A 26,500-nucleotide genomic window follows, 5' to 3' on the forward strand; every position below is an offset into this window, starting at 1 on the left:
TTGTGGTAATCCGGTTCAGTTGTTAAACTTGTACCAATTTAATTAAGTCTGTAGAAAGAATACATTGTACAGAGTTCGTTGGGACCGGTAACATAATAGAACTTTCTAATTAAGGCCCCTGAGAAGTTTACTTCACAGTTAATTGCCTGCATAAAACATCGGCGTGAACACAATAGCGATGAAGCTACGACAATGGACAAGATAATTAATAAAATGACATTTAGTTGTTGAATACTTAAATGCGAAGTGATCATACCACATGAAGAACCTTTTCCCAGTGTATACATAATAATTGTACTATAACTAACAAAGTAGAAATACGGTACCGGTATTATGTGCCGTACACTAAATCAAAAACCAAGAGTAAATGGACTACAACAGATGTTATTCAGCGTATCGAAAATAGGCTGTACAAAAACGCAACTGACGAACAGTGAGAAGTTGAATATAGAGGGCTAAGCAAAGTCGTCAACAAAAAACTACGAAACGAAAAGAAAGTTCTCTTGACGAAATATGCAGAGAAGTGGAAGAAAATATGAGAAACGAAACAACTGACATGTCATACAAAAAAAATTTATTGTTTTCATAAGCGCAAACCAACACACTCGGCTACAGTGGAAGACAAAGGGTAACAGATTCTGTGAAGACATAGTGAAGAGATGGAAAAAATAGGATGAGGAACTGTATGACGGAACAACTTTATAGGAGAATTGCACAAGAAAAAGAGGAAACAGATAGTGATGAAAAAGGAGACGAAATTCTGCCAGAAGAATTCCAGAAAGTTCTTAAAAATCTAACGGGGAATAAAGCAACGGGTGCTGTTGGAATTTCTGCAGAACTAATCAAGAATTTTGCGGACTGCATGAAAATGATACTACTGAAACTGTTTACTTCCGTCTATGGCGCATCAGAAATCAGCTTACAGAATATTCATGTTTCTTATACCAAAGAAGGCGGCAGCTACAAAATGTGAACAGCATCAGCCTTAAGCCTCATATCGAATGCATAAAAAATTCTTCCGAAGATAATTCTGAGGTGAACTGGAGAGAATGTGCAGGATACGCTGAGTGAATATCATTTTGGTTTCAGGAAAGGGATTGGGAACAACGCCGAAGATTCTGACGCTGAGGATTTTTGTCGAATAACAAATATATAAACATACACTGACATACTTTGCCTTAGTAAAATTGAAAAAGGCGTTTAATAATGTTATCAAGCAAGACAAGTTCACAGTTCTGAAGAAAAAAGGTCTAAAACAAAAAAGACACTGAACTTTTATAAGAACGAAGTGTCTATGATTAGAAATTTTCGACACTAACAAGAAGCAAAAATTAGGAGAGACCTGAGACAAAGATATGCTCTCCGCTATACCATTTCTGACAGGAAGCTATAGAACAAGTCCGCAAAACTACTGAAGTGGGGATTAAAATTAATGGGCAGAAGAAAGACACGATGCGTTAAGCAGATGATATTTCTGTGGTCACGCAGGCGAAGGAATGCTTAGATAATGTCCTCGACACATTGGAAAGGATGTTCTATAATCAGAATAATATAATAATAAGCAAGCGAAGTAGTAAAGCGATGGGCTGCAGTACTAAAGAATAGTATGAATGTTTAAGGACGAGATTTGGAAGACAAGAACTAGAAGTGATATAGGAATTTACCTATTCGGGAAGGTATGGTAGAAGGTAGAAAGCAATTGTTTAAAGTGTGGCCTTAAACGGGTGTTAAATTAGGACAATGGAAAAAATAAGAGGGAAAACGGCTGGAGATTCTGTGCTACAGAAGGATGGTAAAACTCAACTGGAGAGAAAGAGTTAATAATGAAGAGGTGGTGAAAAGAGTATAGAAAACCAGATCTCTCCTGAGTTCTTTCCTAGCTTGCATGTGATGCATTCTCTAATTCTACAGGTAGATTACATGTAAGCCCAAACTTCAACTTTAGTGTTTATTGGAAGTTCATTATCAGAAAGTCACCAACCTAAGGAACCACAGATAGTCCGCGAGTAGCACGACACGTAGTCGATAGGTGATGGAGCGATAATCAATTGCTTTTCAGCAATCGTTATTATTTTTTGCTGTACGTGTGAAACGTCCCCTTTGAACAATTATACACGACTGTCCTTAAACTGACACACAATATTTTGTTAGCGCAACGCAATCTGACTTTCAAAATTCCCTACAAAAGAATGGCCCTGACTAACATTAAACTATACCTTTCACAAATCACTTACCTCACAAAAATCTTCGCTGCTCGAGCTACTGCAATACAGCTAGCGCCACTACTGCTAGCTAAATAAAAGATGCAAACTACTGAAGGCACTAACTACTGATAGGGATAGTTAGCAAATGAAAGATATTAATAGAGAACAAACAATGTATTTACCTTGATATCATCATATATAAATATAGCAGTTCATGACAAATTTCAAAACTCCGCCATCTCTCTCCCCACATCCACCACTGCTGGCGGCTCTCCTCCAACTGCGCAACGCTACGCGCTGTTCACATCCAGCTGCCGCTGCCCAACACTACAATGGCAGACAACAATGCAAACTATCCACAGACTGCACACAGCACAGCCATTGATTTTCATATTGAGCGCTACGTAACGTTGCCAATAAGAAAACATAAACAGCCTACTTACATAGAGAAAACATAAACAGCCTACTTACATAGCCCCCATCTATGTAAGTAGGCTGTTTATGTTTTCTCTAGGTAAGTAGGCTGTTTATGTTTTCTTATTGGCAACGTTACGTAGCGCTCAATATGAAAATCACTGGCTGTGCTGTGTGCAGTCTGTGGCTAGTTTGCATTGTTGTCTGCCATTGTAGTGTTGGGCAGCGGCAGCTGGATGTGAACAGCGCGTAGCGTTGCGAAGTTGGAGGTGAGCCGCCAGCAGTGGTGGATGTGGGGAGAGAGATGGTGAGTTTTGAAATTTGTCATGAACTGCTATATTTATATATGATGATATCAAGGTAAATACATTGTTTGTTCTTTATTAATATCTTTCATTTGCTAACTATCCCTATCAGTAGTTAGTGCCTTCAGTAGTTTGCATCTTTTATTTAGCTGGCAGTAGTGGCGCTCGCTGTATTGCAGTAGCTCGAGCAGCGAAGATTTTTGTGAGGTAAGTGATTTGTGAAAGGTATAGTTTAATGTTAGTCAGGGCCATTCTTTTGTAGGGAATTTTGAAAGTCAGATTGCGTTGCGCTAACAAAATATTGTGTGTCAGTTTAAGGACAGTCGTGTATAATTGTTCAAAGGGGACGTTTCATAAGTGTGAAGTTACTCAACTGTGTATTGCGTAAACTTGTGTCACTGATGTAGTAAAAAAATGTTTATCTCTCAGTTAAATGATCAGATAGCTGTGTAATTTGTGTGATAGAGAAATATGGTACCGATGTGTAAAGTTGTATAAGCAAATACCATATTAGCCAGGGTTCCTTGTGGTTGCCACACACATGGTACACAAAGTAAGCGTGTACCCCCCTGAGGATTAATGTAATTATACCCTCAGGTGTTACAGATTACAGCAATGGAATGAAATGTATCACGGAAAACTTTCTTTGTAATTCAAAAATCTTTAAAAATAAATGTTTTAAGTACAAAATTAATCACTCAAATACGTGTACTGTAGCGCTAAATGTGCGTCTTGTTGCAACATAATCTGTGTGGAAGTGTCTTAGTTATCGTCCTCCGAAAGCTAAGTTCTCCAGAAGTCAATGTACTTACCTCATAATACACAAAAGTGAAATGCTTTGCGTATAGATATCTTAGTTATTACGCTTATTGCCATGATGAAGAAAGTACTGTTGTGCTACGGGAAAGGCAGTCTCATTGTAGCTATACCACAAAAGTTACTACTAAAACATGTTTTTCTTTCCAGAAGAATTCAGAAAACTGTGCAAATATAAAACAGATACACCGCAAAAGCAACATTGTAAATTGTCACTCATTAGTAGCGTCGTGTTAAAATCGTGTAGCTGTCACATAAACTAACCACTGTGTCATCTGGTATCTCACTGAAAGTATTTTAAATCCCAAATGTATTTTCAAGTAAACCAAAATGTTGCATTAAAGTCCCATTAGCAGTACTGGTAAATGTTCTAATCGTGCAACTAACAAGCCAGAATGTACACACACAATAACACTGTGACGTCTGTTCACTATAACAATGCATTCGTCATTTCTGTTTCAATAAGTTCTCTTGGTTCTTGACTGGATATTTAACTTCAAACATTGTTGCATGTTAACAGATTCTAAGTCTGACAAGCATACTAGTAATGTAAAGTGAAAAGTTTTATAGCAATGACAAAGTTAAAAAGCAGATTATCTTTCAATAAACAGTTTTACATGTGAAATGTGGTGTAAACCTTTGCTCTTCTCAGTACGCAGAGTTTCAACTTGAATGCAATTATCATGCGGTATTCGTCCGTAAAGAATACTGGAATTTTGCTCAAGGTTAGCGTCAATGTTATTTTTCCCTGAGCCAGCGGGCGCACGCGGCTGCCTGCTGTGCGAGTCATTGTCTGTCTCTTTGTTGGCGCGCGTCGTTATTGGGATTTGGAGACCTAACTTCTACAAATTCACCTCCTCGAGAGGGCCCTGCTCTGTTTGAATCCTGCCAGTTCTGATGCAATTCAGGTCTGTCGTTACGATCATATCGTCTGTCGTCATGTCGGTAGATTCCATAATTTCTTTCTTGTCGGTCACATGGTGGAGAATTTCTCCCTGAATCGTAACTGCACGCTGGTCCGTTGCGTCTAAACTTATTCTGTCTCCCTTGATAATAATAGTTCTGGTTACCATATTGTCTGTTTCTCTTATTGTCTCTGTGATAGTCATCACCACGGAGAGGTGATCTTTCCCTGTAGTTATTACTACTCTGCCAACGGTTGTCATACGGGTGGTGTCTGTTTTGGTCACGATTTGTGTTGTGAGAATAGCCTTGTCGTGTCAAGTTATTACTTCTTTCATCGCGGAATTGCGACGGATGTGACCTGTAATTGTTGTGTTCCTGGTTTCGCATTCCGCGATTGTCAGTGTCAATTTCTAATTCTTGTAAGGGTCCCTGAAATACTTCAATGTCGTCTTTGCAACGTCCTGCCAAAATAATATGTCGTAAATGTTCAGGCAGTTTGATTAAGCAAATGCGGATGAGGTCTGAGGGGCTGTATGGGTTTGAAAGATACTGATTCTTATGCAACATGTCTTCAAAATATTTCACAAGACTGGAAAATTCAGATTGTTCGAAACGTTTCATCATTATGATGCTATGTTTTACTCGGTCTTGTGTGGCTTGAGACCAATATGCTGAGAGGAAGGCATGGTAAAACTCTCCTTCACTGTGGCAATCGTGAATTACCGATCGCATTCTTACAGATGGTTCATTTTCCAAGTAGCCACACATAAATTCTAATCTGTGTTCTAACGACCAGTTGGGAGGAAAACAATGCGAGAATTGATGGAGCCATGCTTGTGGATGAATGTCGTTGCCAGAATTCTTAAATGTTTTGAATTTACTTGTAGTAATGAACAGCTTATAGTCAAAATCATCATGTCGGCGAGTCGCATATCGGTCATTGTTACGTCGTGTCGGCTGTTCAATCTCAAAATCCAATGCGCCTTGCCAATTTCTTTCATAATTTCCGAAATGCCCTGTGTTATTATTTTGCGGCTTTTCCGTATTTCTAAGTCCCTCTTCCCGTGTTGGAGCGAGAGTGTCCTCTGAAATACGTAATTCTTGTATTACCTGTGTCAGCTGATCTTGTACTTCCCGGATTTCTCTTTGGTGTTTTGTATTAATTTGATTCTGATTTTGTTTGAATTTTCTAATTTGTTCGTACTCTTCTGTGTCAGTGAAGGCTACGGGTCTTGTGTCATTCAGATCATCATCTACCTTTGTAGAAAAATTAGTGAACTGATCAGAAAGTTCGGCTACTTTCTCCGATAATGAACTAATTTCCTGCATGTGTCTTTCTGAACCAATTTTCAGAGTATCTACTGTGTCCTTTAAGTTTTCCTGAGTTTTTGCAAGTTGCATAACCGAATCGGTAGATGCAACTGAGTCAATTTTAGCTTGCAGGGTCTCATGATTTTCATGAACAATAATTTGCAGTTCTTTTATGGCTGCTTCGTGATTCTGTAATGCATTTTCATGCCGCGAAAAAATAGGTTGAAAATGCTCACAAATTTGAGTTTTTACGTCATTACAGACTTTTTGACATTTCGATTCAATGTTATGTAACTCAGTAGTTAAATCTTCACGTGTTTGTTCAAGCGTGGTGTGAAGTTTTTGTTCCATTGTGTCTAACTTTTTAAGATTTTGTTCCACTGTGTGTAACTGTTACTGTGTTTGTCTCTGATTTTGTTCCATTTGTTGCATTAATTGCAATAATAATGTATTAGTGTCTGGAATCTGTTTCTCTATGCATTTTGGCAGTGAATTTTCACCGGCAACATTCACATTTTGACAAGCAGAATATGTGTCTTGACTCATTTGAGAAAACGGTGAGGACCCAAAACCTGAATCTACAGTATTTGTGAGATTGTTTCCTGTCATTTCGGATTCCTGAGGCGAGCTGTTGCCGACCGATCGATCGATAATGCTTCCCTGTTCACTACCTGTTTCACTGTCTACACCATTGTTTGCCGCCCGCTCCATTTCCCTATGCGCAATTACCAAATTACTACTTTGAACATTAGTTAATTCATTACTCTGCGGCGCTAACACACTGCCTTCGTCTTCACTGTCATTTCTCAGTTTACTTTGGAGCCTAGTATTACGTTTTTCACACGCCATAATTGTCACAATACTTCACACGATAACACAGAAAAGCACAATTTGAAGAGCAGAAATAAGAGAACACATTAACATAGCACTGAAAATAATATCTAGTTAATTGCAGCTGCGAAATACTTGGTGCAAATCTACATGCATGCCACAACTGTTTTACTGTACAACAATGAAAGACTGCAACTACAAAGCAGATTTTCTCTACAATTACGCGCTAGCAATAAACAAAATCTACACTAATTACACAAACTACAAGAAAAAAATCAAAAGATTTCAGTGAGGTATCCTCGGCTAAGGGTCGACATATGAAACTTCCCTTTGAACAATTTATACACGACTGTGCTTAAACTGACACACAATATTTTGTTAGCGCAACGCAATCTGACTTTCAAAATTCCCTACAAAAGAATGGCCCTGACTAACATTAAACTATACCTTTCACAAATCACTTACCTCACAAAAATCTTCGCTGCTCGTGCTACTGCAATACAGCGAGCGCCACTACTGCCAGCTAAATAAAAGATGCAAACTACTGAAGGCACTAACTACTGATAGGGATAGTTAGCAAATGAAAGATATTAATAGAGAACAAACAATGTATTTACCTTGATATCATCATATATAAATATAGCAGTTCATGACAATTTTCAAAACTCCGCCATCTCTCTCCCCACATCCACCACTGCTGGCGGCTCACCTCCAACTGCGCAACGCTACGCGCTGTTAACAGCCCAGCTGCCGCTGCCCAACACTACAATGGCAGACAACAATGCAAACTAGCCACAGACTGCACACAGCACAGCCAGTGATTTTCATATTGAGCGCTACGTAACGTTGCCAATAAGAAAACATAAACAGCCTACTTACATAGAGAAAACATAAACAGCCTATTTACACGTGGACATTTTTTTTTTTTCCTTGTGCGTAGTTCCAAAGTGCGAGGGAAGAGTATAGTTGCTTATGGACTCTGATTACCTTCATTTAGCGCTAGCTCTTGTGAGTAAATGAAGTTAAAAGAACACTAGTCGTTCGATTCAAACAATGGTTTTGGGGAGGCTCCACATACCTATGAGGGAAATGCCGAAACATTCCCAAACATCTTTGCTTTCCTCCTATAACGATAGGATTTTGACGACGGGTACCTGTAGAGCTACAAAAGACTGAGTAGGGGCAGACTGGTTGCTTAACGAGTGGAAGGTGCAGACAGCAGTCAGAGGAAAAGAGGGAGGACCATATTATTGATTAACCATGCCGACCTTGCACGATAAGTACACCGAAAGTTAACATGTGCAATTAGTTATTTATGATTCCACTTTCCTGTCGTGTTACCGGTGGCCAGACTCCGCTCTTCATACCGAACTTAAGGAACAAATTAAATTTAATGATGAGAAGCTGGTATTGTCTGTTACTTCCTTCTGTTACTGAGATGACGATGGTTACTTATCTGGCATTACTTCTCGCGGAGAGTGGAGAGTTGTATATTGTTGTGGAATTTAGGAGTATGGGAATGATCTGGTTGTATGCAGGAAGAGACTGAAATATATTATGAGGGCTTTTGGAGTAGAGTTTCGCAGCCTGGCGGGAAAAATGGGGTTTCATTCAATTTACAATTTCATGGGCTACAGCGAATAACCGTACAGTTTTAATAGTCACTTTGATGAATTTGAAGAAAATTTGATAGCCAAGATAGCATTCATTAAAATTAATTTCTGATCCCTGGTTAAAACAGTTAAGACTGTCATCCTCTGATCTTTAAAAGACTCGTTATACGTCGTGTTTTATTATGACTGTATTATATATGGCAGTTGATGTTTTAGTGGACAGTATGAAGCACATTCCACACAGGTTTCCTAAAAATAAAAGCAGTTTTGTCACAAATATTAACAGTACAGTTAAAAAACAGCTGAATGCATCACCGGTTCACATTCGTAGAAGTATACAATTCCACTGGTTGATAAGAAGGCAAAAATAAGGCATGAAAATAACAGCAGCCAGTAGGTGGCTTTAACATAGGTTTCATGTTGAAAAGTATCGATTTAATTTTTCTACTTGGGTAATGCCCAGTGAGGCGCGATTTGATTGAAATTTCTTATAAATAGAACTAAGAAGAAGCGATCTGTAATTTCTTGAAAGAAAATGGAGTAGGTGAGATCTCTTTCAATATTATTTATCACTGATGACCAGTTTTAAGAGAAAAAGAAAATCAAGAAATGTATCCCGAACATCATTTTTAATAATTCTCCTACTTAAAATCCATCCAGTGGCTGCAAATATTTGCATGCCTTATCTGTGCCTTAACTGTAAGTTCAGCTGTGTACTTCAAATAATATGCATCCATTATGTAATGAACTCGTCATATGTACGTAAACCAGTACACCAACGTGCACTACCAAGTAATTCAACACGGAACAAGTATTACTGGAATGTTATGTTTGTGGATATACCTTATTACAAAATGTGCATTGTAACTATATTGGTTTTTATTTGTGACAAACTTGCTTTTAATTTTAATAGATCTACGTGGAATGGTGTATTTGACTCGTCTAAGCAGCATCGCTGAATGATATGCTTGTGTATATTCCCAATTCCGCAAGTTGCTTTTTAACTCTAATGGTTTTATTAGTGAGAAACCTGTTTTTATTTTAATAAACCTATGTGGAATGTACTACATACTATCCGCTAAAGTGTTAGCATGTGTGTGATACAGTCGTAATGAAGCAGGATATATAACAAGTTTTTAAAGATCAGAGGATGACACTCTTAACTATTGAAACAGGTCATCACGAATAAATATTATTGAATACGATCTTGGCTTTTAAATTTTTTTCAGAGGAATTAGAGATCACGTTTTCTTATTCCTAATTATGAGAAATTTCAACACTGAAAAATGTATGTTTGTAGATACATGTCTGTAGTCCTGGCTGCGATATGAAATCCCCAAGGCACAGTACTTTACGACACAGCTTGAGGAGCCTAAATACAACGGCACACTTCAGTAACAAAGTGGAGCACTGTGCAATATTTCCTTTCTTGCATCTGATGTCCACAACACTGCAAGAATTCATGCTGAAATTGTGGAAGCGTATGGCGATAGAGCACAAGTTTTTTTGATAGTCAATAGGCAGTACAGAGCCCCTAATATAATGAGACAAGTATAAACGACGAAGAAGTAAGTGGCAGACCTCTTCTGTATGAAGAATCACGAAATTTTGACGTAACAAAGGTTTCCTCCCACTGGGACCCGCGATTACTAACAACCTATCAAAAACTCGAAAAAAGTATCAATGGTTGTAATTATCCCTGCAAGTTTAATCATTTAAGCAATCAGTTTCGACGCTTCATTACTTCTTCAGGCCCCTATGTGCAAAACGAGTGGAGACGTTTAAGCATTGGTACGACGTACAAGTACAGCAGGGTCTGTATACAGGGTGTAACGGGTATAAATGTAGATTTTTTATATATGGTATTTTCATATGTACACACAACAGAGTGTTGTTTATTCTCTGCTTCGAACACTATTCACATGAACACTTCACAAACTTAAGGACCTGATGTTTTCTGCACTGTCGTAACTACACCACAAAGTGGGCTACGCCTATCAGTACAAACTAGTCGTTTTGCGTCCACACTTGAACGCCTGACCCGCTGCGCATAAGAAGATAAGCATTAATGGCTTGCTCTTGCCACATATACTTGAAGGTACTAAATGATACCGGTAGTGCCCTCAGAATGGGCGTGCGGTCTAACGCTTCCCGAGCGGGAAGACGTGCCGGATTAGTGTCCAGGTCCTGTGTGCCGGCCAGCCTGTGGCTTATTTTTAAGGCGGTTTACCATCTGCCTCGGCGAATGCGGGCTGGTTCCCCTTATTCCGCCTCAGTTACACTATGTCGGCGATTTATGCGCGAACACTGTCTCCAAGTTTACGTACACCATAATTACTTTACGACGCAAACACTGGGTTTACACTCGTGTGGAATGAGTCTCTCTCTTAAGGAGTGGAGTCCACTGGGGGCCGAACAGCAGAATAACCCTGGGTTCGGTGTGGGGAGGCGGTGGGGTGAGTGGACTACTGTAGCCTGTTGTGGGGTTATGTACCACTGAGGGCTACGGCCGAGAGGAAGCCTTTCCGTCGTTTCTAGGTCCCCAATTCAATACATACATACCTCGACGTATCATATAACGCCCAAAGGACTAAGTGCAAGGGCTGGACCTTATGGCAGGGGAGCATTCACCTTTTATTGTTCACAATATTTATTGAAGTCAATCGACAGAAAAAAAACAACTACCATAAACTTCAAGTGAGAGAACATTTGTACATGAAGTCCACAATTGGCTTTAAATACCAAAGAAAGTATAACAACTTTTCAAATTAGAAGGATAAAATGCTTTTATAAAAAATAAAATATGTCTACAAGGCTACCACGGGTTCACTAACAGACAGTTTTAAAAACTCGCCCAAATATTCGAGTTAAAAAAAAAAAGGGTTAACCATACACATGAACTGTGAATAACTATGTTTTGTATTAAAATAGTGAAGAAATAACATTTATAATATTAAACTCCCAGTGAGAGAACATTTATACATTAAGCCAATGAGTTGGATTTAAGTGACAATGAATGTAAGACAACTTTTCAAATGAGGAAGGTAATACCTTTTGTATAGAAAACACTGCACGCCCAAAGGGCTATCGTAATTTCACTTACAGACAGTTTTAAAACCTTGCCCAAATATTTTCGTTTAAAAGAAACTGTAATCTTACATATGGATTCCCAAGCAGACAGGAAATACTATACATAAGACACTTTTCTTACAGTTCCCAGCTCACGGCGTCGGCCAATTGCGGACATCAACGTCCTGCAGAGCAGCCAACACGGGCCACACCTGGTTGTGCCTTTCGGGCCCGATATATCGGCCCGACCGAGGGCGCGAAGTACAGTAGGCGCGTCCGACTTCACTTCCCTGGGGCCCCTTAATCCCCGAACCGTTAACTCAGAGGACTGTCATTGGATGCACCTGGGCCTCAAAGGAACGTTTAATTGCATCAGATGCAAGAACAAGCGAGAATCCGAAGGTGTAGCCTAGACCCACCACCTAGGGACAGGTGTAGAATAAAATGTCAACAACATCGTCAAACAAATCGCGTGTGCTGACGAAGCAACAACAATCTACAACGAAAAGTCTCCAACAGTGCTACGTTAATAAAACCAAACTCAATTATAGTCCAACAAATCGCTTGTGCTGACGCAGCAACGGCACGCTACAATCAAATGTCTCAAACACTGCTATGTTAATAAAACCAAAATCAACTACTTAAAACAACTTTAAATAAAAAAGCAGAGTAGCAGTATCGCAAGAGGTATAACCGATTGAGCTCACTTCCACACGTCGTGGTCCCCCCCCCCCCACCCGCAAAAAAAAAAAGCACAAGTGTCTCAAGGAGTTAGCATACTTTGGTACATCATACAGTTCAAGATCCACAATATTGTCTGAAACAAACTAAACAGCTTTAAAACATTATACACAATATTCCCGACGGCTTGGATGCTAAGGCAGAATGCCGACGCTACTAGACACCAAGCAACAACAGTTTGATCGGAATGATGCAACAAATTGCGTAGCGTCCGATCACAACATGGATTATTAACAGATTTCCGTAACTGAGCACTCGCTAATAGATTGTCTCAGGTGAAGCACACTTACAACAGAGAGGGGAGAAAGTGCATGGTGAGTGAGAGACATAAATAGAGTGATGTCATCTTAACAGATCAGTGAAATAATCGTCCATCAGCATGAGAGAAGTAGGTTACCACAACAATCTCCCAATAAAATGTAATCGATAAAAGGCCACCAACTGCTTGGCTGCGCAGACCATCTCAAGACACAGCCGTTACACTTTTACCTGTACAGTGCCTTTCAGAACACCTCTTCACCTACCGGGCTACCTCCACTCCCCGGGCAATCGTACCGTCTCCTGCCCACCTCCAATAACATCTCGCGCTCGCTCGTCGATCCGCTCACAACCGCGCCACCTTCAACCGACCCACAACCGCCGAAAGGTTAGCATCTCTGAACGAATTTAGATAGCTGCAACACCGGCATGGCTCACTAAACAACCTAAATACGTATGACTTCTAATTACTATATATGCCACTGACAGCAACACCACATTTTCGACTGCTGTACGTCTTGCGATGAATATATGGGCTATTATCAAGTGTGCACATCATCTACAGGGAAAACAGAAACCGTTAGAAATGAAAACTGTAGATCAGCCACAAGTCACATACATTTTTTTTATTCTCATTTTTCATTGGACGGGTGCGAGAATTTTCAGAGAATTGGTAACCAAGCGCCACAAGTTACATGTTTCTTGCAGTGTATAGCACCGCCGTCACACGTTTTATACGTATATATATACTTGGAAGTGTAAGTACGACTCGCGCTCTGAGGGATTAGTATAAACTCAATTATGTATATAGATAATTATAATTTCGTGTGGCTCAATGTCGTGGTGCAAGTCTTTCCATTATAAGCTACTTCGACGAGTTGCGCGTCCATAAGCTGCGCCGGTTATCCAATCTGAGAGAGAGGAATTCGACTTTTACTCGGAATCCGAGTCACATGTTGTTTCTGGGAACTCCTCAAGAGGTGAAGGCTAGTTTGAAACCAAGATTGAAAGATCCGTGGATTGACCGAGATTTGATCCCACGAACTCCCTATTTCTGGGCACGCTCTTTACTACTAAACTGTCAGACGGTGACAGATATATCCGCTTTGTAAATAAAAATGCCTTTTCGTTCCTACAATATATTTTATTTTGTTCCAGACACGTTTCGTCTTTTAATTTAATGCAGCTTCAGTGGAATAGTCATTCGAGTTTTTGGCTGGCATCTGCGTATCCTCTCGTTTGGTCACATGCTGGAGGTCGCACTATGATTTGACTTACGAAACACAAGCACAATTTCCCGTCCCCCCTTTATTCTAAACAATTTTAATGTTTTATGCGACAATAGCTGTAGAGTAGTATTATTCTTCTGCAGACGTTTTATCCAAAACTGTGAAAGCACTAAGTGAACACACAGTGTGGTGTCACCGCCAGACACCACACTTGCTAGGTGGTAGCTTAAATCGGCCGCGGTCCATTTAGTACATGGCGGACCCGCGTGTCGCCACTGTGTGATCGCAGACCGAGCGCCACCACAATGCAGGTCTCGAGATACGGAACAGCACTCGCCCCAGTTGTACGACGACTTTGCTAGCGACTACACTGACGAAGCCTTTCTCTCATTTGCCGCGAGACAGTTAGAATAGCCTTCAGCTAAGTCCATGGCTACGACCTAGCAAGGCGCCATTAGCCTTACATAGTTTGATAGTTATCGTATGAAATGTCTCATCAAGAATGCTGTATTCACATGAAGGAATAAAAGTTAAGTATTCGAGGAGCTGCATACTTTTCTTATTAGCATTCACTACTTATCCTGTTCCAGAATTCACGCCCGTCTGCGTTAGATAGCGTGCATTTTGGCCTCCTCTATCTACAAGGTGTTGGCACATTTGCCAACACATCATTGGCGACGAGGGAAACGTGTTCTTTCTAATTGCTTACATTTACTTGTGTCATGGCTTCGCCAGATGTACTGTCCGAATTTTATCGCTTGCAGAATCAGGAGACGCAGGCGTTATTGGATGCCCTTGGACAGCTCGTCCAGGGTCAGCGTGCACTGCACACCGATGCGGCAGCCGCCGCTTCACCGCTACCGCAGCCACAACATGCAGTTGCACCACCGTTTCGCAATTTTGATGCAGAGCAAGAGACCTGGACTGAGTGGTCACGCCAGTTTGGATTTCATCTCGCCGCCCACAGAATTCAAGGTAACGAGCGGCAGCCTCACTTATTGTCTTGTGTCGGCGTGCAAACGTACCGTGTGATAGTGAAATTGTTTCCCCGACGCGACATAGCAACTCTGTCCTACGAAGAAATTTTGTTGGCATTGGACGCCTATTTCAAAGAAACGGTTAATGTCGTTGCAAAAAGGTATACTTTCTTTCGTACAAAATGTACGGCCAGTCAAAGTAATAGGGAGTGGGTTGCAACATTGCAAGGCCTTACAAGGGATTGTGCTTTTGAGTGTGAATGTGGCCTCCCTTATTCAGATACAATGGTACGTGATACAATTGCACAGAACGTTTCTGATGTTCGTATACGGGAGCAAATTTTGAAACTAGTTATTCCCTCCCTTCAACAAGTGATAGACATATTGGATAGACAAGACACGCTTGACTTTGCCCAGGAATCATTTGTAACTTCGCCAGCCGTGTGTAACATTAACCGGCCCGCCGGGTGCACTGCGCAGCCTGGTACATTGCCCTCGCGCACGTCCACGCAGCTGCCGCCACGCCCTAAACCAGGTGTGCCGCGCCAGAACACAAATGCAGTGAAATCATGCCCGCGGTGTGCAACTAGACATTCGCGTGACAATTGCCCATCACGCCAAGCTATTTGCTTCTTCTGTAATAAGAAAGGACATGTTCAAAGTGTTTGCCAGAAAAAGCTCAGATCAGACAATCAAAACCATTCCAGGCCTTTTGCTTCGCGCCGGAATCGAACCAAGAATACTCAGGCTCGTGAACCTTCGCCCATGGACATTCATGTAGTTAATTCCACTTCGTCCAGTGCCACTTTCTCTAACAGTGACTGTGTTCCTCCCACAAAAAGTGTGCGTCGACGTCGCCGGAAATCACGTCAATTAGCAAGTGATACTGTGCCTGTATCAGTTCAAATTGCACGATACAGTCGCTCTTGTCGTCAGCAGGACAATAAACTTTTTGTAGATTTGGACTTTAATGGCAAGGTTATAACATTCCAGCTCGATACCGGAGCTGCAGTTTCATTGCTCAATCACGACACGTACAAACAACTGGGCAAACCTCCGTTGCGTGCCGCAAATGTTCAGTTAAAAAGTTATTCAGGACAGCTTATCCCTGTGTTACGACAGTGCACCCTTCTTGCAACATATAAGGGACAAACAAAACTTGTGTCAGTTTACGTTCTTCGTTCTTCTACTGCAGTGAACTTGTTTGGTTTAGATTTATTTCAGTTGTTTAACATGTCTATAGTAAATCAGGTCCTATCAGTGCATCAGTCTGTGCCTTCCGACAGTGTTTCTCATCTGTGTGAAGAATTTGCACACATTTTTGCACCGGGCCTGGGTTGCGCTAAAAACTATGCAGCACATTTGGAACTGAAAGTAAACGCACAACCGAAATTTTTCAGAGCGCGCAATGTTCCTCACGCATTGCGTGATGAGGTCGCAAGAACATTACCCGATTTAGAATCACAATGTGTGAGTGAATGTGCGCAATGCCTCTTCCCTTTCAGCTCCGCTTCATCGCTTACGCTGTACAGGTGTTCCGTTTCTCTGGACGACGGAATGGGAACGCGCTGTTCGCCAGTTGAAATCGGCGTTGCTTTCTAATACTTGCCTTACGCCATTCGATCCCCAGAAACCCCTTTTGTTGATGGTAGATGCATCGGATTTCTGGATCGGTGCTGTGCTTGCGCACAAAGTTGGCTCGCATGATCGCCCTATTGCTTTTGCGTCCAAATTGCTCTCGTCTGTGCAACGAAATTATTCCCAGATAGAGAAAGAAGCTTTGGCTCTCGTCTTTGGTGTTACTAAGTTCCATGATTTCTTGTATGGTCGTCACTTTACCATCATCACAGACCACAAACCTTTGACGTCGCTTTTTCAACCGAACAAGCCTGTACCTCCGCGTACAGCGCAGAAATTCATTCGCTGGTCTATTTTCCTCTCGCAGTACCGCTACGATATCTTGTATCGGTCCACTGATAAGCACGGAAACGCCGATGCGTTGTCCAGTTTGCTTGTTGCTGAGGATAAAGCATTCGATTCTTCCGAACTTGCTTGCATGTTCATTGATTCGGAAACCGATGAAGTGGTAGAATCGTTTCCGATTGATTTTCGTCGTGTAGCTACAGCCACAGCTGCTGACCCTGTCCTTGCTACCGTTTTGCGTTTTGTTGCTACGCAATGGCCTTTGTCAAAGTCTCGGATCAAGGATCCGTTGGTTCGCCGATTTTTTGCTCACAAGGAGACTTTTTGTTCGACGTGGTGTTTTGCTGTTGCGTTCTGATAATGATCAGTCCAGAGTCGTGGTCCCACGTTCGTTACAGTCCTCTGTTTTACGGCTTCTTCACCAAGGACATTGGGGTATAGTGCGAACGAAACAACTTGCTCGTCAGCACTGTATTGGTTCAGAATCGATGCTGCGATTACGAATATGTGTTCTTCTTGCATGGCGTGTGCCGAACAACAATCCGCACCGCCGCGGAAAGTCTTTGCATGGCCAAAAGCCACTTCCCCTTGGCAACGCTTGCACATAGATTTTGCTGGTCCATTCTGGAATGCTCGATGGTTGGTTCTGGTAGATGCCTTCAGTAATTTTCCTTTTGTTGTCCGGATGTCTTCCACGACGTCAACTGCCACCATCCAAGCGTTGTCTGCTATCTTTTGCATTGAAGGTCTTCCGCAGACTATTGTTTCCGACAATGGCCCACAATTCATGTCTGCAGAATTTCAGTCATTCTGCTAGGCCAATGGTATTCAACATCTGACATCCGCGCCGTTTTCGCCTCAGTCAAACGGTGCCGTTGAACGATTGGTCCAGACTTTCAAGTCACAGATGTTGAAGTTGAAAGAGTCGCATTCTCGGGAGGACGCGTTGTTGCTCTTTTTGTCATCGTATCGCTCTCAGCCCCGACATGGTCGCTCGCCGGCTGAGTTGCTCCACGGTCGTCCTCATCGAACCTTGATGTCTTTGCTGCATCCGCTGCATCAGGTTCCTGAGCAGCGGCAGACTTCTGGTTTTGCTCCAGGCGACGTTGTATTCTATCGCAACTATCGAGGTTCACGGCATTGGCTCGCAGGGCGCATTCTTCGCTGCCTCGGCCGCGCGATGTATTTGGTTTTGGGGGCCTCTGGTGAGGTGCGTCGGCATCTCAATCAGCTGCGCCTCTGTCGTCGCACGGGTTCTGCCGCTCCCCGTCTGCTTTCAGCGACGGTGCCGTCCGGTCAGCGCCCTGGGGACCCATCTACTGGCTCGCCTCATCTCCAGGTGTTACCGACGATGCTTTCCATTTTGCCCCATGGCGACGCGCCGCTGCCGCCTCCGCCGCCGCCGCCGCCTGTTCTCCCGCCGGCGCCGCCCGCATTCGACGCTTCGCTGCAGCCGCCAAGCGCCTGCCTGGGTCACGCGCCGCCGATCGCTTCCCGTGATCAGCTGTCCTCCGCCATGGAACTCTTGCCCGCTCCGGACCACATGGCGTCTTCGCGCGTCGGATACCCCGACGCAATGGAGGTCGACCCTTCGGCCCCTCCTGTCTCTTTACGGGCGCATACGCCGCGTGTTGACGTGCACCCTGGACTAGGTTTTCAGGCGTTTCCTAGCTCCCCTCGGACCGAATGGCCGGGTGCGGGTGGCACAGCCTCGCCTGTTGTTAGGCTCCCCACCTCATCGCATACGTCAACATGGGGTCCTCCCCACGGCGGGCGGAAGCCTTATCACACGGCCGTTCGCCGATTTGCGGGGAAGGAATGTGGTGTCACCGCCAGACACCACACTTGCTAGGTGGTAGCTTAAATCGGCCGCGGTCCATTTAGTACATGGCGGACCCGCGTGTCGCCACTGTGTGATCGCAGACCGAGCGCCACCACAAGGCAGGTCTCGAGATACGGAACAGCACTCGCCCCAGTTGTACGACGACTTTGCTAGCGACTACACTGACGAAGCCTTTCTCTCATTTGCCGAGAGACAGTTAGAATAGCCTTCAGCTAAGTCCATGGCTACGACCTAGCAAGGCGCCATTAGCCTTACATGGTTTGATAGTTATTGTATGAAATGTCTCATCAAGAATGCTGTATTCACATGAAGGAATAAAAGTTAAGTATTCGAGGAGCTGCATACTTTTCTTATTAGCATTCACCACTTATCCTGTTCCAGAATTCACGCCCGTCTGCGTTAGATAGCATGCATTTCGGCCTCCTCTATCTACAAGGTGTTGGCACATTTGCCAACACATCACACAGTATTTACGACTTTAAATCACAGTTTCCGATAAAATATGTACAACTAGTGACAGAAAAATAATAGTGATCTACAGCAATTGGTACAAGAAACCGGAAAATTGAGAAGAAAAAAGGCTCATAATATGAAAATTTGATTATGTTTAATAAATGAATTTATATTTCGACCTCCGGCTTGTGACCAGATCTGAGGAACCTCAGATGCCAGCGAAAATTCTGTTACCTGTTCCACCGAAGATACCTTAAAGTAAAAGGTGGGACGCATCTGGAACAAATAAAATTCGTTGCAACAAGAACTAGGCGTTTTTTGTTTAGAAAGCTATTATTTTAGGACCCGATGCAGATGATAGCCACGCAGGTAGTTCATCTACTGGTTGTGATGAGAAAGTCTGCAAATAATAAGACTTGTGATATCTTTTGATTGTATGGACTTACGAGTTTAAATTATTGACACAGCTAAGGGACCATAGACCTTAGTATTTGACATAAATTTGAATTTGACTACTGTAACCATCCTTGACAAAAAAGGATCTAATCAGACGGACGGACAGACAGACAACAATTCACTAAGAAATTTACTTTATATGCTCTATTTTCTTTACTTGTCCTGTGAAATCTTGCTTTTTGTCAAAAGTCATGATTTTAAGTCAGTGGAGAGTGCCGTACAGACTCTGATTGATGAGTTTGCGGGTATTGAATTATACTATATAAATTGTCGTATCTTTCGACTGCGTTAGTTTATAAGCATAAAGTTTCATTACGCTCATGGATCGTAGGTCTTGATATGTGACATAAATTTCATCTTGATACCGCTACCTGTTCCTGAAGGAAAAAGGGGATTCAACAATCAGACGGACAGACAGGCAACAGAATGTTTCTATAAAGTTCAGAGTTAACCAGTTGAGGTACGAAACCCTAGGAATGATGACGTCCCTATAGACAGTAACTTGTAGCCCTTGGCTACAAAATTTCTGAAAATGCTCGAGCCTATCGAATAAAATATGAAAAAAAAACAACTGAGTAATACGCGACTTGTGGCTGCTCTACAATTTTAATTTGAAATTGACTTTTGTTTTTTCTTAACTTATATTACTTTACTGTCAGCCGCCAAGCATACTGCATCGTCATTGCGATCTGCAACGAGGGTAATAAACACTCAGGCCGTCCTGGTCCGACAGCAACTTGCATGACGCCCATGATCTCGTACATATATCAAATGGGCCCCTTATATGTTGTTCAGGCCCTAGTACTTGAATCACATGGTGCCCTTAAATGATGTCCAGGCTCTCATTCACTCATCAGATGGGACTCCTGCTTAACGTCGGACCCCTCACAGATTTATTGCATATGGTCCAGAAATTTGTGCATATTTCAAATGGGGCCATTGTATGTTATCACGAGGGTAGAAGCCCGTATGTCTACCAATCACTCCCGTCCGCTATCTCATAGCGCCTGCTCCCACTAACGAGGCCCAGGACACTGTCCAGGTGCGTCGGTACTCGTGGGCGCCTGCAGACTCGCCGCCGCCACACAGTTAAGTGAGCGGCCAGAACCGCTAATGCCACCTCCGCCGCTGACGGCCAGCGGAACTACCGCCGCACCAATTTCGCCACCGTCCCCCCCCCCCCCCCCCCTCTCACGTCACCACTCCTCTTCCCTTTTCCGCCACCAGAGGGTATTATTTTTCCATCTGACGTGCCAGCCGGCCCCGCCGCGTGGCAAACAAACAGAATCGTAAAGTGGCGGCGTGATGGCCGTCCGGCTATTTCGGGTCGGCAGACTGGCGCTCCGACCTCGCCGTGCTGCGACGCCTTCGTCCCTCCTAGTGCCTGTCTACGGGCGGTGCTTTTACGACGTCGCTACAAATTCTCGTCCCGCTTGGGACGACACGGCGATTACCCGCCGTTGGTACTGTGTTCTGCCCTTTCCAAACGTCTCACATATGGTGCAGAATGCCCTAACCTCAGATAGTGAAACCTCTCCGAACTGCCTCTCTCCCTTGCGACTCTGAAACAGTCCAAGGAACTTTTTATCACATGCTTTACCGCTCCCAAAAATAAGATTCTGCAATACCTGATTTCGGTTGCTTGATCTTATCGGTGGGGCGGGCGGGGGAGGGCAAGTTTTGGCAGAGGACCTCAGAGCCTGTCCAAGGTACGGATGCCTGGATGGGATAAGACGCCGAGTTCCGTCCACGATATCTGGCGAAGGGTCAGAACTTGAAGGCCGAAGATTCAAATAAATTCTGTTAACAAAACCTACCACCCATTCCACGAAGACATGAGTCGCGTGCCCCAACGAATGGTGTCCCATAAATCTGCTTTACGCAGCTAAGAAGACAATGAAAGGCGAGGCTCTTGGGCCTTTAAATAACAAGAACAAAAAAAGTGGCATAAATGGATGAACGGCTTCAATGGCAGTAGAATCTCAGTGGTCGAGTGGGTAGAGGAGTTTAGGAGTCAGCGCTTGGAACGATCCCTTAGCCTAGAAAGGACGTCGGTCTACTGGAAGAAAGCCATGAACAAACATTACCCGGTAGTTGGGGCACCGGCCTGCATGATTAACACTAGAAAAGCTATTTGAAGGCTGATGTTTATTTATATGAACTAACAAGATATACTGCTACTGTAGATTTTTATCGTGTAGGTACCCTTTCTTGAATGTGAAGCCGTGGGATTTGAAACAATGACAAAAAATACCCTTTTTTTTAATGCATTAATAAGAAACAGTGTGAAAGACACTCATCTCTTATATGCACCACTGCATAAAACTACAGGAATGCGTTTTTTAGCTCCCGACATGCTTTCCAACGAGAAACAAGGAAACCGCAGGGAACACGAGAGGAAAGAATTTCATTACGCAAGAAAACACAATCTAGCAAATTAACCGAAAAGTTTCAGAGTATATGGTACTGGGATAAAGAACACTTACATTTCAGAGCGCCATGTATTTAAACGTAATGTACAATGGGAAACCGTAATTCGATAGTTCAACTTTCTCTGGATACCTGTACGATACGTTCGTACTGACAGTTTGATTAGAAGCACAATTTTACAATAACATTTTTCGTATTTTTCTGTAAAAAAATGCGATTATTTTCTGTTTCTGAAGACATTTCTACATTTAATTAAACGCTGTAAACAAAGAGTGTACTGATATTATAGAACTGATCAGGTTTGGGTCAGATGGTTCATGCAGTCCGATAATGGTCCTATTTCCAAATGTAGCGATACATAATGAAGTCCTGCTGAAGTACGCTAGATTAAGAAAGAACGTTTAGCATGTAGCACGTGTGCACAACAAATGATTGCTACACATTTCACTTGGTACTGACAAGGAGCCACGTGAGATCTAGTACTTAGATTGTTGGTAAAACATTCATGAACGACGAGGTTATGAACCTAATGCAGTTAAAAATAGGGCTACATATGTATGAAAGGGATTCAATAACATCTATTCTCACACTTATGCACCCGCCCTATCACTATGAAGGTACCTTTTACAGCTACCCATAAATGAGTCTCAAATAAATTTCAAGCAAACATGAATTCGTCCATTCCTCTCCCAATTAGCATGCAAATTTCTGGATGAAGTAATAAATTTAGGAAAAATCGCATTCATATTACGATAAAAACAAAGCCGATGCGCCGTGCGTGTAATGATGATGAATTTTTAATTGCCATTTTTGTATTAAATTGGGTGATATATCACACAACGTAGCAGAGGCGTCCTGTTATTATAATTCAATTAGCATAAAAAACTAATGCAAATGTTAGAAATAACGCAGGCTGTTTTGCTTGTTTGCTTAACTGGAGTAGGTAATTATTTTATTCGACGTTACAAATCAGAAGAAGAAAATTGTTGTCAATCCTGAAGATCACAAATACGCTAAATCAAGTGCCTAATTGCAATGAGAACGAAAATTAAAATAAGAATACTTGATTGCTTGAATCGATCAAAAGTTCATATTCTTTTCTGCAAAATAAATGCCACAAAGAATAATTAAAGACTGCTGTATACATTATCAAATATAACACTTGATAATAATGATGAAAGTACAAAATTTAACGGAGTTGATTAGTTACAGATACGTCTCACCCATCTGTGCAATGAGCACTGCCCATGCCAAACAACACGATCATGGTCCAAAATATGCAGTTTACGATTAACTACTTACAGAACCATTTTGTTCCAGAAGTGTGATGTTTCGGCTGGACTCTAGTTACGACGAGAGTCATTGTGAAGATAAAGAATGTTTTGATCTCAATTACGCAATTCTCTCCAAACACATCTCCCCCCCTCTTCACCACTACCCGCTCTCTCCCTGTCAGCCGCCGCCTGTTTGTGATCTTGTTAATTCGTTAGTTGACGCTGCTTGAGCTGAAGGAGAAGAAGAACTTCTTAGCCGAGATCGCTAAAAGAATAATATTGTAGATAACCGGTTTCCGTAAAAGTAACATCATCTTCAGAGTTTCATGAATGTTATTACAAGGATTTAGTGCCAGTTATACACAACATCTTTTCATTGAATTTCCAGGTACATAAAACATGATATGAGCGAGGCGTTGACAAGCTCAAATTAAAATCACTATCCATCACAATTCGCAAAAACATCGTTCCCATAACATAACACGTCATACCTACAAGACTTGTGCCGCCCTAACAGGCATTATGTTTAATGGGGGATGAGTGAATTTTCACGGTGGAGAACAATCAGGCTGACCTTCAATTGTAAGTGATGATACCAAATCAAGGACTGAGAGAAAAAATACGACAGGACAGACGTTTCGCTTTTGATATACTGACTTCTTTTGCTCTCCTGCATGTCACGATCAGTTCTTTATCAAATTTTGAGTGGTGGTTTAGAGTACGGAAAAGTGTCTGACATACAGTTTTCTCGATATGTGACTGGTAAACACAAAAAATAACGAATGGGTGCCCTATCTGACGCAATAGAGGGATGGCGAGGAGCTTTTTCAACCACATGCTTATTCGAGACGAGACCTGGGTTTCTCCAGAAAAAATGCGCCAGTCAGTGGAAAGGCATCATTCACGAACCCTAATAAAGGTAAAAAAGCCAGTCAACTTCTTAGCACCAAAAAGAATATGACGGCAGTGTTACAAGGTTAGAAGAGCACCTTCCTCGTGAACTTGATGCCTAGGGGAGAGACCATAAATGCGGCAGTCTACTGTCTGACCCTTCATCCATTATGTCGCCGTGCTCAAACCAAACTGTGTAGATCGTTGACCAGCGGCGTTGTGCTACTTCACGACAATGGTAATTGGCTTCGGCAAGTTTACATGAGAAGATTCCAAACATCCTCTTTTTAACACGGACTCGACCCCTAGTAATTAGCGTCATTTCCCCAAATCCAAGGATCTTTCGGGCTGAGAGCACTATGAAAAGAACAAGAAACTGAAACAGGTTATTAGTGACGGGTTTAAAACCTTAGTGGCAACTGAGTATGTGGAAGGCGTAGAGAAGCTTGTAGAGAGCAACGAAAAACATCTAAATCAGAATAGTGGCTACTTAAAAAAATTCAGTCTACAAGAAAAAAAAGAAGAAAAAGAAAAACGCATCACGAAGGAATTATATGAATGCGACGGAAATAAGTAAATTTAATTTACATGTGGGGACAAACAAATGACTACAATTTTAGAAAAGAAATGGTCATGGGGTTCCTTTCGAAGCGGGACCCATCACTCTAGACAATTTTACTCGTCCATGAGGTTCCAGGCCAAAGATGTGTCTGAGACGCCCTGGATAGCGGGGGGGGGGGGGGGGGGGGGGGGTGAGGGGGGGTTACTATTACTCAGTGGGGCGCTGTGAATGACAGCATTTATGTTCGTTCCCGAAATTATTGTATCCGATGGAACAAGCTACGCTACAGTTAACGTCATCGTCATCTTATCCTTCATCATCAGTCACTCGACCTATGATAACAGTCTCCAAGCATACACCTGTCTAGACTAAGGTGTGTGTTTTATTCGCCATTGTGACAGCTTGAGCCGTGCTGGGAACACTGAATGTGTATGAATTCCAAAGGGACCAAACTGCTGAATCACCGGTCCCTAGACTTACACATTACTTAAACTAAACTGACTTATGCTAAGAACAACACACACCCATGCACGAGGGAGGACTCCAACCTGCGGCGGGAGTGGCGGCGCAATCCATGACAAGGCGCTTCAAACCGCGCGGCCACTCCGCGCGGCGGGTCATTGACAGTAAGGTGTATGTGGTGAAAGAGCAGCTCATTCTGCCTCAAGGGGCAAAACCAGAGAGGGTAGTGTTGTTAACGCTAGGAGATCTACTATGGGTTCTCGTAGGGTAAGCAGGTCAGTTCGCTTCAGCAATGTTATTGTCCACATACCATTGCCTCACAGACGATGCTGAATAAGAGAAGGCGTTGTCATTATAAAACAATTACTGTTTTCGAACTATCCCATTACTTTGCGAAGTAGACAATTCTGCAAAATGTGTTTATGTACCTCTGCATTTAGTGTTAAGAAAAACAAGGGGACCACACCGTAACCACGAAAAATATCTCCATATAGTAACACCACCTTCTCCGTGCTTCGCAGTTGGCATTACACATCGCTGCAAGAACTCCTTAAGACTTTAAGAACTTTCAGCACTGCAGCGCGTCAGCAGTCGTAAGTATCGAAATAATTATGAAAAATCTGCCTCGATTGCACAAACTACCTGGTGTTTACCTAGGTATCAGCTTGAATAACCATGCCTTCTTCAGAACTAATATAAAACAGCTGGCCTTGACTATGCCACGCACCGTATGGTGGATTGCGGAGTATGTATGTAGATGTAGATGTAGATCCACCGTGCAGGGGCGTTGCTCTTTTTACCACCTCAAGCGCCTTGTAGCGTTGACTGTAGAAACGTGTGGGTTAAAAGGAGTTGCTCGACCATTGTTCCACATTCTTTTGAACTACTTACGCACAGTCAATGTGATAGTTGAGCAGCTTTTAGCACATTGAACTCATGAGAGATTCTCTTCTTCTGTATTCTTGCAAATTTTTTCAACCATCGCCTGTAACGCTCTACGTTCCCTGTCCAACAGTACCTGAGGTGTGGCTGGGTTTGGCTCAGCTGTGGTCTTTCCTTCACGTTCCCTCTTCACTGTCGCATCAACAACCGTGTGCTCCGTCGCTTTGTCTGAAATGCCCTAGATCGTTTTTTTACTCAGGTAATAGACGATGTCTAGTCCACGTTCGAAGACAATGAGTTCTCTTGACTAATACATTCGGCAGTTACTGCTTCTGTACTGACAACACAGTACTGAGCGCCTTTTGTTACATGTTGAGTCCGCCTCTCAAGACATTTAGCGGTCAGTTTCGCTTTACATAAGGGTGCCTGGATAATTATGATAAGACTGCATACATAACTGGCTCAGCTGCATGTTTTAAGTGCCATCTACCCACCATCCATTAGCTAACCTTTTCGGTCTGTTGTTATCTCTTGGGATGCAGTGAAGAATTTTCTTCTTTCTTGTCCTTAGACTGCCCATTAACTGAATGTATCTGCATTTCATTTTCATTAGAACCGTAATTACGTCTTCCACTTCGGTCTACTCCGTA

This window comes from Schistocerca serialis, chromosome 7 (genome assembly GCF_023864345.2).
Source record: "Schistocerca serialis cubense isolate TAMUIC-IGC-003099 chromosome 7, iqSchSeri2.2, whole genome shotgun sequence".
Taxonomy (NCBI): Eukaryota; Metazoa; Arthropoda; class Insecta; order Orthoptera; family Acrididae; genus Schistocerca; species Schistocerca serialis.